The sequence below is a fragment of the Marmota flaviventris genome, chromosome 3, assembly GCF_047511675.1.
Source record: "Marmota flaviventris isolate mMarFla1 chromosome 3, mMarFla1.hap1, whole genome shotgun sequence".
NCBI classification, from domain to species: Eukaryota; Metazoa; Chordata; class Mammalia; order Rodentia; family Sciuridae; genus Marmota; species Marmota flaviventris.
This window is the reverse complement of record NC_092500.1, coordinates 167,218,562-167,234,184: the sequence shown is the minus strand read 5'-3', so window position 1 is coordinate 167,234,184 and position 15,623 is coordinate 167,218,562.

Here is a 15,623-nt window from a genome sequence, read left to right as displayed (position 1 = left end):
ATCCAACGAGATGCTCTCAATCAGTTAGTTTTATTAGAAATGCTTCTGTGGGGTTTCTCTAACATTACATGGCTTAGTCTTTCCTGGGATGTGGAATCACCTGTGCATTTTTAGCTCTGCACAGGGGTTCTTCCTGCTGGGTTATGCCCAAATTCATTATGCACCATTCTGTTCTTTCCCTATTGCTGCATTGGGCATGTCGGGAACTACTGCTGCTTGACATTATTTGGGAAACATGTTTTCTCCTAGAAGCTGTGCTACATCTTGTTAATTATTGCAGTACAGGACCATCCCCGGTCATCTTTTAATCTTCAAGCTCTAGCACAGAGCACAGAGCTAGCAGAACAATCTTCACAAATTCATTGGATGCAACTGGATTTCTGAATGTCTAATTCCCACTCCTTTGGGGGTCGTCGCTCCGTATGGTTATCAAGCTGTTTTTACACCACATACTTCAATATAACTGCTATTGCCCAGAAAAGATTTGTGGGGAACATACTCTTTTAAAACTTTAAATTGATTAAATAATCAAGAATTTTTAAAGCATTCCTTGAAATGTCTTGAATAGAATGACCAATGTCTCCTGATTTGTCTGGGAGGATCCCTATTTTAACACTATAAATCTTACATCCCAGCAACCCACCCAGTCCTGGGCAAATCAGCAGACTATTCACCCTAACCTTGGAACTCTGTTATGGTTCAAGTATGTGGTATCCCCCAAAAGCTCACGGATGAGATAATGCCAGAAAGTTCAGAGGTGAAATGATCCACTTGAATGTATTAGCTGGGTGGTAACTGTAGGCTGGTGAGTGTGGCTGGAGGCAGTAGTCACTGTGGGTGTACTTTTGGGGTCTGTATTTGTTGCTGGAGGAGCTCTCTCTCTTCCTGACTGTCATGAACTGATGCTAAGAGCCACAGCCAAGTAGTATGATGCATGGCATTTTTGGTTGAAAGGTGACACCAGCAAGCCTTTGAGATGATATGATTATGTTAAGATCTGCATTCATATGGATATTGGACTCCTGCTGTCCACCTCGGCCTGCTACGGACTCCTGGAGAGTTCCCATTGGTTGGGGAAGTGCGGTAGGAAGGGATTCTGGAGGAGGGACTTCCTGTTGGGGTCCGGGAGAACACCGCATGGGTCAGTCGGCAATCTTCCCAGGAGCGTACAGGGCATTGGCGGCAGTTTCAAAAATAAAGTTTGTTCCTGCTTGAGTGGCTCATAATTTTGTGCCCATCCAGACTGCGGCAAACTGAGAAGCTTTATTTTAGCCTACCCTTCTGCCATGATGTTCTGCCTCACCTGGAGCCCAGACCTGTGGAGTTGGCAAATCATGGACTAAACCTCTGAAACTATGAGTCAAAATAAACTTTTCCTCCTCTGCATAGTTCTAGTTGGGTCTTTTGGCCACAGCAATGCAAAACTGACTAAAACAAATACCCAATATTTTTAAAAGGAGGTGGAGCTCAGTCTGTTTTTCATATTTTCTTCACATACACCTAACAATAATAACTTGATTGTGTTATCCACTATAGTGACTACTGTCATTTATCTTATAAACCCATTCAGTGAAAAGTTTGACATATTCCTAAAAACTGGCTTCCTATTGATGGTGCTTTGGTTTCCTCCTAATCAGAATATTTGCAACGGCCTTAGCCTTGGCTAGTTATGCTTCAAGTGTGATTGAAGGGACTTTTGTGTAAGTGTCATTGAAGTGGTGAAACACAGCTTGCTTTTGGGAGTCAGAAAGATACACAGCATGACCTCAGGGATGCAGATACTTTGCATCTGGCTCCACATCCCTGCTAACCTTCATCTTACTCTAAGTGGAGTCATGTTCATGTCGGTGTCTTTGCACTGAGTAAAATGCCTACAAATATGTCATTTCTTGTACATTTACTTAAAAGATGGCTTCATACCTAAAACTTGGCACCTACCTAACTCCTATTAATCCACATACAATGGCACTAGTTTTTGCAACAAAGACCTTTACTGTAAAGTTAATGGGCCAGGAAACAAGCAGCTGGAAAACAAAGCTCAAAGCAATAGATATGCAGTGGAGGGATTTATAGGTAGGGAGAGGGGAGAAGCTGCTTGTCGATTGGGTGTCAAGGAGGGGACCTTTGGGGGTTTCTTTGAGCAGGTGCAGATGTTACCATGCCTCTTCACAGGCTGAGCGTGTCTTTTGGAGGGGAGTTATCATTTCTGTGCATGTTGAGCTTGTGACATCAAAAGCTCTTTGAGTGAACAAACTGGCTTCTTTTGTGCATGTCTATTCTTGAAAAGCTGGTTTCAATCTGTGCTTGGGTGTATTCTGGAGGCATTTTCTCAAACACATCTTAAGTGTTTTTTTTGTTTGTTTGTTTGTTTTTTTATTGAAGGGATGTATCTGGTTGTGGTTAGGCCTTCATGGATTTCAGGATAGTACACAGGATCATGTATCTCAAAGTATCATGCTCAGATCACCTGCCACCAGGTGTGTTCCTCTTGTTTGTGCAGGTACGTGCATTTAACAAAACTCCAGGTGACTCCAACACCAGCATTGTTCATAAACCACCCGCACTGGGGGTGCAAAGTTATTTGTACAGAAAATACTCAGTTCTGAAACCAAGCTTCCTCATGTACTAGAATTGGGGTTTTGAGAAAATTGCCTATATTCTCTGAATTTTAATTTCCTCTTCTGCAAAGTGGAAAAATATAGTAGCTATGCTAAAGTTGATGGAAGCCAGTGGAACCCCAAATGTTTCATAAACTGAAAAATTCAAGAATAGTTGTTAGCTGCCCCCTTTTCATGATCCTTCTCTTCAAATTCCTTAAACTGGTGAAGCAAATTATCCCACAGTATTTGCATACTGATTATTTAACTGCCTTCTTAAGGTTACATGGCTCTTAAACTAAAACTAATCCATTAACTCAAATAAATTTCATGGGTATCTCATCTGATTGGATTACTAACTTGGGTTAAATTGGTCGAACTGGTCGTGTATAGAATTACAGGCAGCTTTGATGAAAAAGCATTGTTGTGTAAAAACAAATTGCTTAATAAACTGAAACATGAGACTTCTCCAGTTCTGTGATGCTAATTAAGACCTCGCACTAAGCAGTTGGACAGGTTCTTTCAGATCCATTGTTATCCTCCTCTGCTCTAACAGAGGCTTATAGCCAGTTGGAGCCAGTGCTTGCAATTGGTTCTGAATCAATGTCCTATTTGCTGTTTTATTGTATTTTTAATAAATAACATTTTTTCCTAAGGCCTTGAGAGAACTAGTAGCATTAGTAGCAATGGTGAGAACTTTCACTTTGAGAAATTTTCCTTAATTAACCCAAATTTTCTGATAATTCCCTTATCGCTTCTTCAGTTCGAGAATGTTTAGTCATTTTCTTTGCATGAGTTTGATAGTAAACTTCATGTTCTTTTCCAAGTGTTACTTTTTCTCTCTTTCATTACTATAAATGGTTGGTGATATCTGGTTTGAATTACATTAGGAAATACTTACTGAATACACGGTAGATGCAAGCCAATGTTGAGTTGGAAACAACTGATACCTTCATTGTCACCTAGGAGCTTACAATCTACTTGAAGAAATAAAATACCTACCTTAATCAATATGTAGCAAAGCAGTATCAATGTGGTGAATCCCAGAGCTCAGGAAATCATGTTGGTCCCGAGTTTATCATTAATTTACCTTGTGACACCAATGGAATCTTTTGATCAGTCTTCACTTGTGCAAACAGGCAGATGTGGAAGATGGTTGCACTAGAGAATCTGGTATATAAAGGTAGAGTTCTGAGGATAGGGAGATCATTGTGCACTGGTTATTCCAAGAAGACTACAATAATTTTTTTTTTAATTTGGATCTTGAAGTAGAAGGAAGGAAAAAAAGGGGGAGAAACTGACGTCTACTAAGGTCCATATTATTTGGCATCTTTGCATACTTGATCCCATTTAATACTTCCGATAATTCTCTGATTTTGGTATTACACTGAACATGTAAGTATATGGTTTTTAAGGTTGCTAAAAGTCAAAATGGGCAGCTATGTTTGGTCTCATCAAATGTTATTAACCTTATTAAATAGATAAATTTAGTCTCAGAAGAAATCAGCTCAGGGGCAGACAGTTACGTTTGACTCCAAGTTCTTACCGAATCACTTCTGTTTCTCTGTGTAGCCAATCAGCCAGGTCCTGTTAAAATCCTGAACCCACCGGCTTCTCTCCATCTCCACTGTCACCTTAGTCCAAGTCACAGAAACCTTCCCCAACACTGTGATGGCTCTCCTGCTTCTTCTATCTTGTTTCTTGGGAATCTATTCTCCGCAGTCTCCAGAGTGAGCCTTAAAAACTTGAAGCAGAGGCAGATCATGCCATTTCTGTTTAAAAAGCACAAACGGACAAAATTTGAAAACACAGCAAACACCTCTGATGGATTCCAGCCACACTTTGAAACAAATTCAGTTATTTTTACAAAGGCTCCTGCCTACAATTTAAGTAATATGTGGGATATAGGAGGTGTTCAGAGATTATTTGTTGAATGAATGAAACTGCTCAAGAGAATTTGAGAAATAAAGTAGGAGGGATAAGGTGGGAATCAACTGTAGTGGTTTTTCAGCAGAAAACATTTGATTTTATCCTCTTTGTCACTGGGACCCCATAATGTGTCTACGACTAAGGAGGTATAGAAAAAAGGTGTTATAGAAGAATTAATTTAGGGGAAGAGCATAAATGGGGGAGAAAAGGATGAGAAGGTGCAAGACATTCAATAGAAAAGTTCTCTCAGTAAGCTCCCCAGCTGGAGAGTAGTGCAAGCAGAAAGGGAGTCTTTTAATGAAGGACAAGGAGAAATGGATTTGAATTTCTAGGCAACTGATCAAAGAGAAGGTCAAAGGACACTGTATGCAGGACAATGACTGCGATTTTTTTTCCCTCTGAGCATCCAGATAATGCTTACATTAGCAATAAGTCAAGGCAGGAAAGAAAAGCCTTTTTTTTCCCTTTCTCTAAAAACGTAAAATAAAAATAAATTAGTTTTAGATACTTTGAGTGTGTAGCAAAATAATAAAAATAGAGAAAAAATACATTGGAGATCTGGGGCCAAGCCTTCGATCTCTTAAGAAAGTCTTGGGTACACCCATCCTCCTCTCCCTCCACACTGCTGGTACCCTCGTTAACAGCTGCATGTTTCTTAAATATCTTGTGTCTTCTCTTTGTGACCCTGAACCCTGTATTCCATCTTCCAAAGCATCATTTCCAAATTCTATAGGATGTCATACAGGGCACTCCCGTGTCTGTCCCTAGCTTAATTCTCTAGCCTTCTCTGACTTTCACTGCTCAGTGCCCCTGTCCCCAGGCCCTAGAAGGTATCAACAATAGGTCTGCCCCTGCCTTACCCTTCATTCTTGACTCTTTAAGGAGCAGAGGACAGTATCATTCCCCAAGAAGGCAAAATAGCCCATGACCACTATTTCTGTATGAAATCATGCATTCATCTTCAACTATATATATGCTATTTATATATACATATGTGTGTCTATAACATCTAACATATGTATAGTTGTGTGTGTGTGTGTGTGTGTGTGTATGTATATACAGGAACTCACAGAAAGACACAAATCCAAAGATCAAGAGGTATCATGAAAGTTAGAATATTTCATAACACAAATGCTTCATTCCATCACAAGATAATTTCTCTCCAGAAAGTGTGGTGAGCAGTAATCTAAATTATGGCCTGACTCTTGTGGCTGTGTTTGTGTGGGGAGCTGCCTGTGGGAAGGTACAGCTTAAGATGCCCCAGTTGCTATGGTAATGCTGGCCAGGTAGCTACATGCAAAGGCATGTGGCTCTATCAGTCAAGTCCTTGAGTTTAGCACCTTCTCCCAGGGATAGAGAATTCTGGGCATAACAAAAGGACCCTATTGTCTTGCCAGTCCTGTGTCCTTCATATTGTTTGCTTTGCTGAAACTTTCCGACAAAATAACCTTTTGATGAAACCTATATAATAAACTTGCTGAGCTAGCTCTGGAGTCAGTCAAGCTTTACCAGGGCTTGGCTACCCACCTGCTCCCAGCTTTTTCTCCCTATTTGTGTCTGTTTGTCTTTTCTTTATCTCCCATCACCCCTGTATCCAGTACCCCTTAATTAATGGCCACAACTGAGAGATGAGAGGGTTGCAGCAAGAAAGCATACAATGTCAGAACTCTTCTTGTCCACAGTTTAGGGTAGATGTGAGACTGGGAAAGACTTGAGGTGCCCTGGAGCAGTGACTTTCATGATATTTTTAAAACCTGGATTTGGAATAAATAAGTTTATAGAACGACCCAATAGTCTCATATACCCAGAAATGTCATCTCTGTTATACACACATCTATCTGTGCATGTAGTAATGCATGTTGTGTATGCATATATGCTGCATATGAAAATAGTTTCACAGAATGATGCTTCTTACTGTGAGTTATGTGCTTTCTTTTTTACTTATTTCTACTTATATTCTCCTCTATATTATTCTCTTTTATTTAAAACATTCCTATTGACACCCAGAACTCAGAATGCGTTGAGCCCCACAGAGTTCACTCCATTACCTAAAGATGGGTTCACCAACATATGGCATGGTTATTTGCACCCTTTGGGCAGTGAGACCTGTGAAATCATGGTTGGCTTTATTTTTCAGCATCAACTTTATAAACATATTTCCCTTTAGAGTGTGAAATAAAGAGTCAATACAGAGAAATTAACTTGCCAATTTTAGATGACTTGTATCTTATTCACATGGTGGAACAATGTTTTATTTATAAACTGCCATAGAGCTTTGGCACTGCAGATGTTCAGCTTGCTTTTTAAAAACACGGCAGGGCAGAGCATTTAACCTCCAGGCTTCCATTACCCTTGTTCTTGTCTCTGCTTTAGAAGACGTCTTATTCTCCCATCAGCGAATAAAAGCAGTAGGGAACTTAGAGTTTATTTCATTCAATCTATCATTTTAGATGTGAGAACACAGGCATTAAAGATGAAGCCATTTTTCTCAAAATAGAGATTGTTGGCATCAGGGACAGGTCTGGAATCCAGGTCTCCTTGTACTCAGTACTTTGTGTTTCCACTGTGTGAAATCTCTTCTCCTGGGGTCCTTAATATGGCGCGGGAAGAGAGAGAACAATGGAAACCAGTTCCATTCCAGTCTATCGTGCATCTTAGCCTAAGGAACCCAATGTACCAAATGACTGGCAGGTTTCATTGAAAATATTCATTATTTTTATGAGTAAAGAAAACTGAAATAGGTGAGCAGGTGAACACTCACATCTTAAGTCTCTAGTGAAGATTTAATGTTCCCTTAACTTCTGTGTTAGGGCTACCTCACTTTAAGGTTGAAATTGCTGACTTCTCTCACTAGATTTTCCCAACTCAAAGCCCACATGATGGCACAGAAAAAGAGCTAGGACAGTAAAGGTGGGTCTTGGAATTCAGAAAGCATTTGTTAAACATTGTTGACTCACGTTCCCACCTTTTATTCTCATTTTGGGGAAAAGATATCCTGGTCCTCCTCACCCCACCCTCACACAGCTGAACATGAGATTTGGGTAAATCATGACTGGGATCTCATTCTCCAGGCCCAGCATGGTGACCCTCCTGGTGCCACCAAAACATAATTTAAATATCTGAGTAGATGGCACCGGCAGAAGGACACAAGTCTCTGTCATTAGCTTCCCCAGGAGACAAGGCTCATTCGTATGGTGGGGATTTCCAGGTTCCCACTGACCACTGGAGAAAAGGAATGGGGGTGGGGCAAGGGGCAGCAGCAAGGGAGAGATCCCTGTGCTTTCAGGAACCCTGAGTCCAGGTCTGTGCTACACCTCCTCAAGGGTAACAGAGGCATCGTGTGGCTGTCAGAACTCAGCAAGAAGTCCCCGCTCTTCAGAGGAAATGACAAGGGTGAAGGGAAAGAAAATTGGTGACCATCCAGGTTGTTACTTAAGGAAATAAAAAGTTGTCAACCTGTCTCCAGGAAAAGCATAGGATGGGGAGACTGAAAAGATAAAGAGGTAAACAAACAGAGAGGGCGGGCGGGTGGGCTGGTGAGCAGAGTCCTCATGACTTTCAATTATATACTGTTTCCTACACACTCAGCTAAGGGTGGCTTATGTGCACCCCACCCGCCGTCATCTGTTAAAAGTCCTAACTACTCAGTACTTCAGAATGTGGCTGCATTTGAAGATAAGATCTTCAAAGAGGTAACTCAGTTAAAATGAGGTCATTGGTATTGGTCTGATTCAGTATGCCTGGTGTCCTTAGGAAGACATGTGAGAACGTAGAGGGAAGACCTCGTAAAGGCATAGGGACTATCACCGTCCACTAGCTAAGGAGGGAGCTCTGAGAACAAACCAGCCCTGCCGGCACTTCAATATTGGATTTCCAAAACTCTGGGGACATACATTTCTATTGTTGAAACCTACAGTCTGTGGTCTTTTATTATGGCAGCCTGAGAGAACTAATATGCATGGACTGATCTGAAATAGGAGATGATTATAGTCTGAAACCAATATGGGTATGCATAATATTAATTATTAAATATATCTCTCAAAATATTAACATACACCTCAAAATATTATATATCTCAAAATATGTATTATTAATATATTCAAATATACATATTTGGAATATTAGAGATATTTCAGCTGGGTAAGTAAGTTAGGTCTCTCTACCACCCCTCACTACCAGGTTATAAGGAAAGTAAACCTCAGACCTAATTCTCCTTTGATTCAAGGACTCATTTGAAATTAGTACAAAATATTTCTGCAATCTGTTCTGTAATCTCTCTATCTTTGTAGATTCATCACTCTTGTGTATGGATGGTTCACCCAGGATGACGGTATTCCCTGGAGATGGGGTTCTGTTGGCTTACAGTCCACATCAGAAGGCAGAGTTCTTTGAGCACATAATATTTCTAAATCAAACTCCATTTCAAGAAAGAATAGTAAAAATCTCTCGAAATTTTTTACTTTTTTCTGTTAAGGCCAGGGTGAATTTCTTCAATTTTTAAGCAAAATATTTCCGTATCTTCGACACTACTAATCTCTCCAATGGCCATATATTTTTAAAAATCAAAAGAAATGATTTTCTTATAGAGCCATACCTAATATAATTTATCTGTGAACATTATTTTTTCATTTGCATGAAAAAATTCTGAGTTGGTAAGGTGGGAGTTCTTATTCCAAGATAGACAGAAAATGGATGTAAATCATGGATGTATTACAACAAGGATTTTAGAACTGAGAAAGTAAAAGGCAGTGTAAAATGATAGTGACTTCCCTGTTCCTCTCACCGTCACAACATGCTCATTTTTCAATGTAATTTTATAGGCCATCAATACCAAAGGCATTATATCAAACCTAAATGTATTTTTTTTTATCTGATAGAGGTAATGCCAAATATAAAATTGCTAATGTAAAATGTGTAAATCATCACTTTTGGCTTCTTACCATTTTTCCCTTTAACATATTTTTAGATGAAAGCTTGAAGAAAATAAATCCATTTTGACTTGGAATCTGACTCTTCTTTCAATCTTACCACTAGTTGTAACAATTTCTTACTGCCCTATGAATAGGACAGTGGCAAACATTATGTGGATTTTCTAAGACTTTTTTTTTAAAGAGAGAGAGAGAGAGAGAGAGAGAGAGAATTTTTTAATATTTATTTTTCAGTTTTCAGTGGAGACAACATCTTTATTTTATTTGTATGTGGTGCTGAGGATGGAACCCAGCACCCCGAGCATGCCAGACGAGCGCATTACCGCTTGAGCCACATCCCCAGCCCCATTTCTAAGACTTCTTTATTTCTTAACATTAAATTTGTGAAACTGTATCTGTGGCACATAGTGAAGCTACCATCAGACAGATGAATAATGCAGGCGATTTCTGCAGTGGCACTTTTGCAGGGTCCAACATGGCAGGCAACAGTGGTGCCAACCCCACTGTGCTCTTGTGCCTTTCTTCAGCACAGGAGCATCGTGTAATAGAAATGCTTCCTGGATTGTGTGATCACAGATAGAGATATTTGATTATAATTGTAACAGAAGGCAATCTTCTCTACTCAGATCATTCTGGGTCTCCGTCTTCCTACCCACCAGCGTAGGCGACAACATCTTGATTTACTTCAGCATTATATTTGGAGACAGGAGTTTTGTTTGATTTGACTTTTTTTGTAAATTTCCCAGCCCAAGGTATGTTGTTACAACAGAAAAACCTTAGGATAAGGATGAACCGTTCAGTACAAATCATAGTTGTTTTAAGTGCCTTTCCTGATCATTCCAACGTTGGCGTCATAAAGGAGTCTGGTTCTGATGACTGTTTTTTCTCTTTGGTGTTTTTTCTTGCCCTTCGGTGCTCCTTGTCATTTTTAGTTGTGATGGGGACAGACAGATGGGAGTACTGAGAACACAGGACTAAGGGAATAATTCTATAAATTGGGCCCACTGTGCTGACCCCTACATGCTCTCTTTTCCAAGAAGCAATCTATCAGCAGCCCTGACGAGCTGAAGTGGACAAGATATGTCACATTCCTCAGCAAACAACCTGTTATCTGCAGGAGAAATGCAGGCCCCAAATAATGTCAAGAGGAGGAACCTACATTACCCTGAAGGAGAAGATTTTCGTTACCCTTTTCACAGATCAGATCCTGAAACTCTGGGAGATAAGGATAATTCCTCTTAACCATAAAATCTGTAAATAATAATAATAATAATAATAATGGTTATGAATCCAGTTAGAACGGGTGAGCATGGGCCAAAATGACTTGGAGTTGTCATGGCAGTGGGGATTTGAAAGTCTGATATCATCTTGCTGTCAGTCAAATGTCTAGAGGTGGACCTGGGCAGGAGTGCAGGAGAGGCATGCTGGCCCTCTCCTCTCTGAGAAGACCCACTCTCCCTTGAGAGTGTCCCCTTTCCCTTTTCCTATCACTTCAATAAACTCATGCCTCTTATTCTGAGTGACATGTCTGAAATATTTCTGAGTTGATCACAATAATTGGTGTTTGATGGGGTAGGGGTCTTCAACTGCCTCAGTTTCCTGGAAGCCCCAGCTTGTAACAGCTGGATGTCAGATTTGTTGTCTTGGGTGAAAAGGGCTGAGGTATGGACCTTTAAGATTTATGTTATGTTAATCCAACTAGAAATTTGGTTGTTTAATACTTGCTATCATTCTAGGTGCCAAAGGCTTCAAAGGTCTCTGGCGACCTTATTTTTTTCTTCACTATTAACTGTGGGATCCCATTTTCTCAGTCTCTGGGTCTAGCATCTCTTTCTGCTGGAATTCTGTTATACTGGAGGCCTGTTGGTTAAACAGGAAAGTACTGGTTAGGAGGAACGTTCCATAATATGATTGAATCTCAGTCGTCTAGCAGACGTGTGCCCACGTCTGTGACATTCACGAGTATTTTTCCAGTTGTATGACATTTTGCCCCTGCAAAACTTTCTTTCCTGGCCGCAGAGTTCCCAATACATTTCCCTGCAGTCCTGACTCCTTTCAAATGTTTTTCCTCCTTGAGGTGAGACCGAAAATAATGGTGAGAAATTTCCTTCTCCCAGCAGGGATTAGGTTTCAGAATTGAGTTTAAGGTTTCTGCTTTGGAGGGTAGGCATTTTTATGGATAATGTTCTAGGGGTATGGGTGCCTGTCTTACTCTGATGGAGTCAAAGAGAGGATCTTTCTTGGATTCTCACTGTGGAAGCCTGATGTGGTTTCAGATGGAAAAGCCCAGGAAAATGTGGGTCCCTGCCCCCTAATCCTGCAGCTCCTGTGGGTTCTCTCTCTCATGTGAGTCCACATTCAACTTTCAGCAATTCACCAAAATTATGAGTTTTCCTACCAGTTCATAGCTCCAGTTGTTTCCATTCCAAAGGAACAGAACACAGTTTCTGTCTCTCAATGGACGTCTTTGTCTTTCCAGGTTTGAGGTTGGTGTTTGGACCTGTATCTTGAATTCTTTTATGTGCCCAAGAAAAGCCATTGCTTTTTTAGATTATCTAAGTTTTTTCTCATTGTAGGGTTGGGAATGAAAACTCTAGGCTCTTTGTGCATGAGAGCTAGAACAAGAAGTTCCTGGACTAGGGGATCGAATAAATCACAAAAAGTGGGGTGGACGTTTGAGGTCAGTCATAATGAAGACCTCCATGATGTCACAATAAATGACACTGTCTAACCTAAGATGTGGATTTGTGCTATAGGAGGTGCAGTAGGACATAGCCATTCTCTAGCCATGTCTACCACATACTTAGGAATGCCTTCAAATGAAAGAAAGTTTCTAGGCAAATGTGTTTTGCATAAAGACAAATGTTAATCATTGCAGGAAATTGCAGAGTGAAGTCTATCTTGGTCAGTCAGTCTCTTAGCTTAAGTCTTTTCTATTTTCTGCATGAAGACTACAATGATATGGTTGTAAGAGAGTCATGGAGGATGGGGTTAAAATGCTTTTTCATATTACTCAGCACACAGAACAGCTCTGTTTTGAGTCATTCTTATAATTGAAAAGAAGTTTAGGCTCAGCTACAATAGGGCTTTGAAAACAGATGGGATAATTTAGGTATAATGCAAGGGTGAAAAAACAACCATGCCACTGGAGACTATTAAGAGAATGATGTAATGTTGCCTCTGGGTCAGTAACAACTTCTGAGTCTGGGTGCATGGCGGGCTATGCTGATGTCTTTGTTCCCAGGTTATGTTGCATAAAGGAGACCTTGACTTTGCATTAAAGAGATTGGATTTTGGTTCTTCTACTTATTAGCTGAGCCATTTGGAAAATTTCTTTGTAAGCCATTTTCTAAATTACCTCCCTGGCCCATATTTCCCTCTTTAAAATGAGGATAATATCTATCCCAAGAGTTTTGAAGATCAGAGTAGGTAACAATACAAAGATTTAGAAAACACTGAGTATGTGAGAGTAATTTTATTATGTTAAAGTGTTTGAATATTATTTTCATGTTAATGACTCTGGATAATAAGGAGTACCTCTCTATTCTCAAGAGGTTGACAGAACAAATTTTTAATTTTTTTGAATGATGTGAAAACAAGTCTTAAAGTTCTGTGTGGGAAATGAAGAAATGATAGAAACCAAAGATGTCTCTATCTCTGACCAAGACTAGGGATGGGAGAGACAGGGAGCCCTTGAATGGTCACAGCCCAGTGGTGGGCTCAGCTCATGGGGGCTCTGGAATTCTGGTCTGAAATACAGAGCCCCCCAATGTCATGGGCTGGGACTTTCTTTGAAACCATCACTAATAGTATCTTGGGGTTAAAAACAAAAAACAAGCTAGGTGCAGTGGTGTGAGCCTATAATCCTAGTGGCTCGGAAGGCTGAGGCAGGAAGATTGTGATTTCAAAACCAGCCTCAGCAAACGAAAGGCACTAAGCAACTCAGTGAGATCCTGTCTCTAAATAAAATACAAAATAGGGCTGGGGATGTGGCTCAGTGGCTGAGTGCCCCTGAGTTTGATCCCTAGTACCAAAACAAACAAACTAGATTTCTCATTAGAGGACCAGAGTGGAAGATCTAAGAAAAGGCTACGAATCCAATCAAATAGAACCTCAATTCTAATTTTGGGAGAGCTTGGTCCTTCAGTTTTAGGGTCACAGCCAAGATGGACAGGGACACATCCAAGATAGCATGGAGGAGAGAAGAGAGTTGGGTTTCCAGCTTTTGTTCTAAGCATGTATGACTTACGGCAAGTTGTTCAGTGCCGCAGGCCAGCTGCAGCAAAATAACCGGGGGGTGACGAACAACTTGTGTACGTTGATACAGCAGGAGTGGAAGCCATTTACTGTAGGACAACAGAGGTATTTATACATTCCACACAGCTTATCTTAATTAGCATAAACTAGATACATCAGTCAACCAATAAGAAATCTCCACACTTAATGGCTCACTGGCATTACTTCACAAACCACTCCCTCTGGCAAAATGCCAGGCGCCATCCAGACTTGTTTACAGACTCTAACATTTGCCAGGCGCCATCCTGACTTGTTTACAGACTCTAACAGTTCAGCCCTCAAGAAACCAAGTCAGCTTCTTGCTCTGCATCTGAGAACACTTCTTATTGCACATTCAGGCTAACAAAACAAACACCTTTCACCCTAAGGTAAACCAAAACTAACGGAATTATCCCATCTGATTCTGGTATTCAATAAAAGCTTGGATATTTCCCAGAATGTTGGACTCTAACAAAACCAATTTTATTCTTGATTTTTACGATGCTGATATTTAAAGAGAGGTCATGCATGATCTTTAGGAAATTTTTTTTTTTTTTTTTTTTTTTTTTTTTACTATTAGCATGTTAATGTAAACTTCATTCCCCTGGTATTTTCCATTATAACATGTCTTTTAAGATCACCCTTTTAAGTAAACCTCTAGCTTCTATTGAAATTATACAAAGCCAGGGATAAATAATTTATAAAAATTTAAGGCTTAATTTCTTTCTTTCTTTCTCTCTTTCTTTTTTTTTTTTAGATTTAAAATGGACAATGTGGCTATTCAGTGGGTTTCAGCAAACACTCAGTGATAGAGATGTCACCCATTGCTTTTCAGCTGATTCCAATCCATGACATTTCTGGTTAAGACGTTGTGTTAGTCAGCTTTTCTTTGCTGTAAGAAAAATACCTGGCAAGAATGACTTAGAGGAAGAAAAGCTTATTTGGGGCTCCAAGTTTCAGAGTTTCAGTTCATTATTACTCAACTCCATTGCTCTAGGCCTGATGTGAGGCAGAACATGTTTCTGTTTTTTCTGATCCCAGGATTCTAATCAAGTTATCCTTTTTTCCTCTTCCTAAATTAAGTTAAATTTTTAAATTTTTTTGGTGACTAAAATATAAAGCAAATTCTTTTATCTTCAGTAGTAATATATATTTATATAATATATTATAAATAATATATTATATATAATAATGTATTATAAATAATATATTATATATAATAATATATTATAAATAATATATTATATATAATAATATATTATAAATAATATATTATATATAATAATATATTATAAATAATATATTATATATAATAATATATTATAAATAATATATTATATAAAATATATATTATAAATATATATATAGTTATATTTTATATATATATATATATATATATATATATATATATATATATATATATATACTTCAGTCCAATATAACCATATTACAAAAGCATCCCAAATTTTTGGATTAATATTCTATTGCACTAATGTTCCTAATTGTAATTTTGGCATTGCTAGGAGAGACAGAGCAACCTGACCTAAGTAATTCGGCTTAGTACCTTCATGCCCAAATTTCTTGAAGTCTAATCACAGATTAATAGGATTTCCTGCAGTTTGGGATACAGTAACCTTATGAAAAGGATTTGAAGGAAATCAAAATTGTTTCAGGAACCATTGTTAGACACTAAAGAAAATGGCAGCAACACTTAAGATTTACATAATACTGGGGATTCAGGAAGCCCTTTAGAAAAGACATTTTTAAGTTAGTTTTCTTGCTGAATGCTGCCGTCCTCTGTCCTCTGCCATACCTTTCCACCATGATGTTCTGCCTCATCTTGGGCTCAAGCTATGGACCTGGCCATCCATGGACTGAGACCTCCATGTTGTTC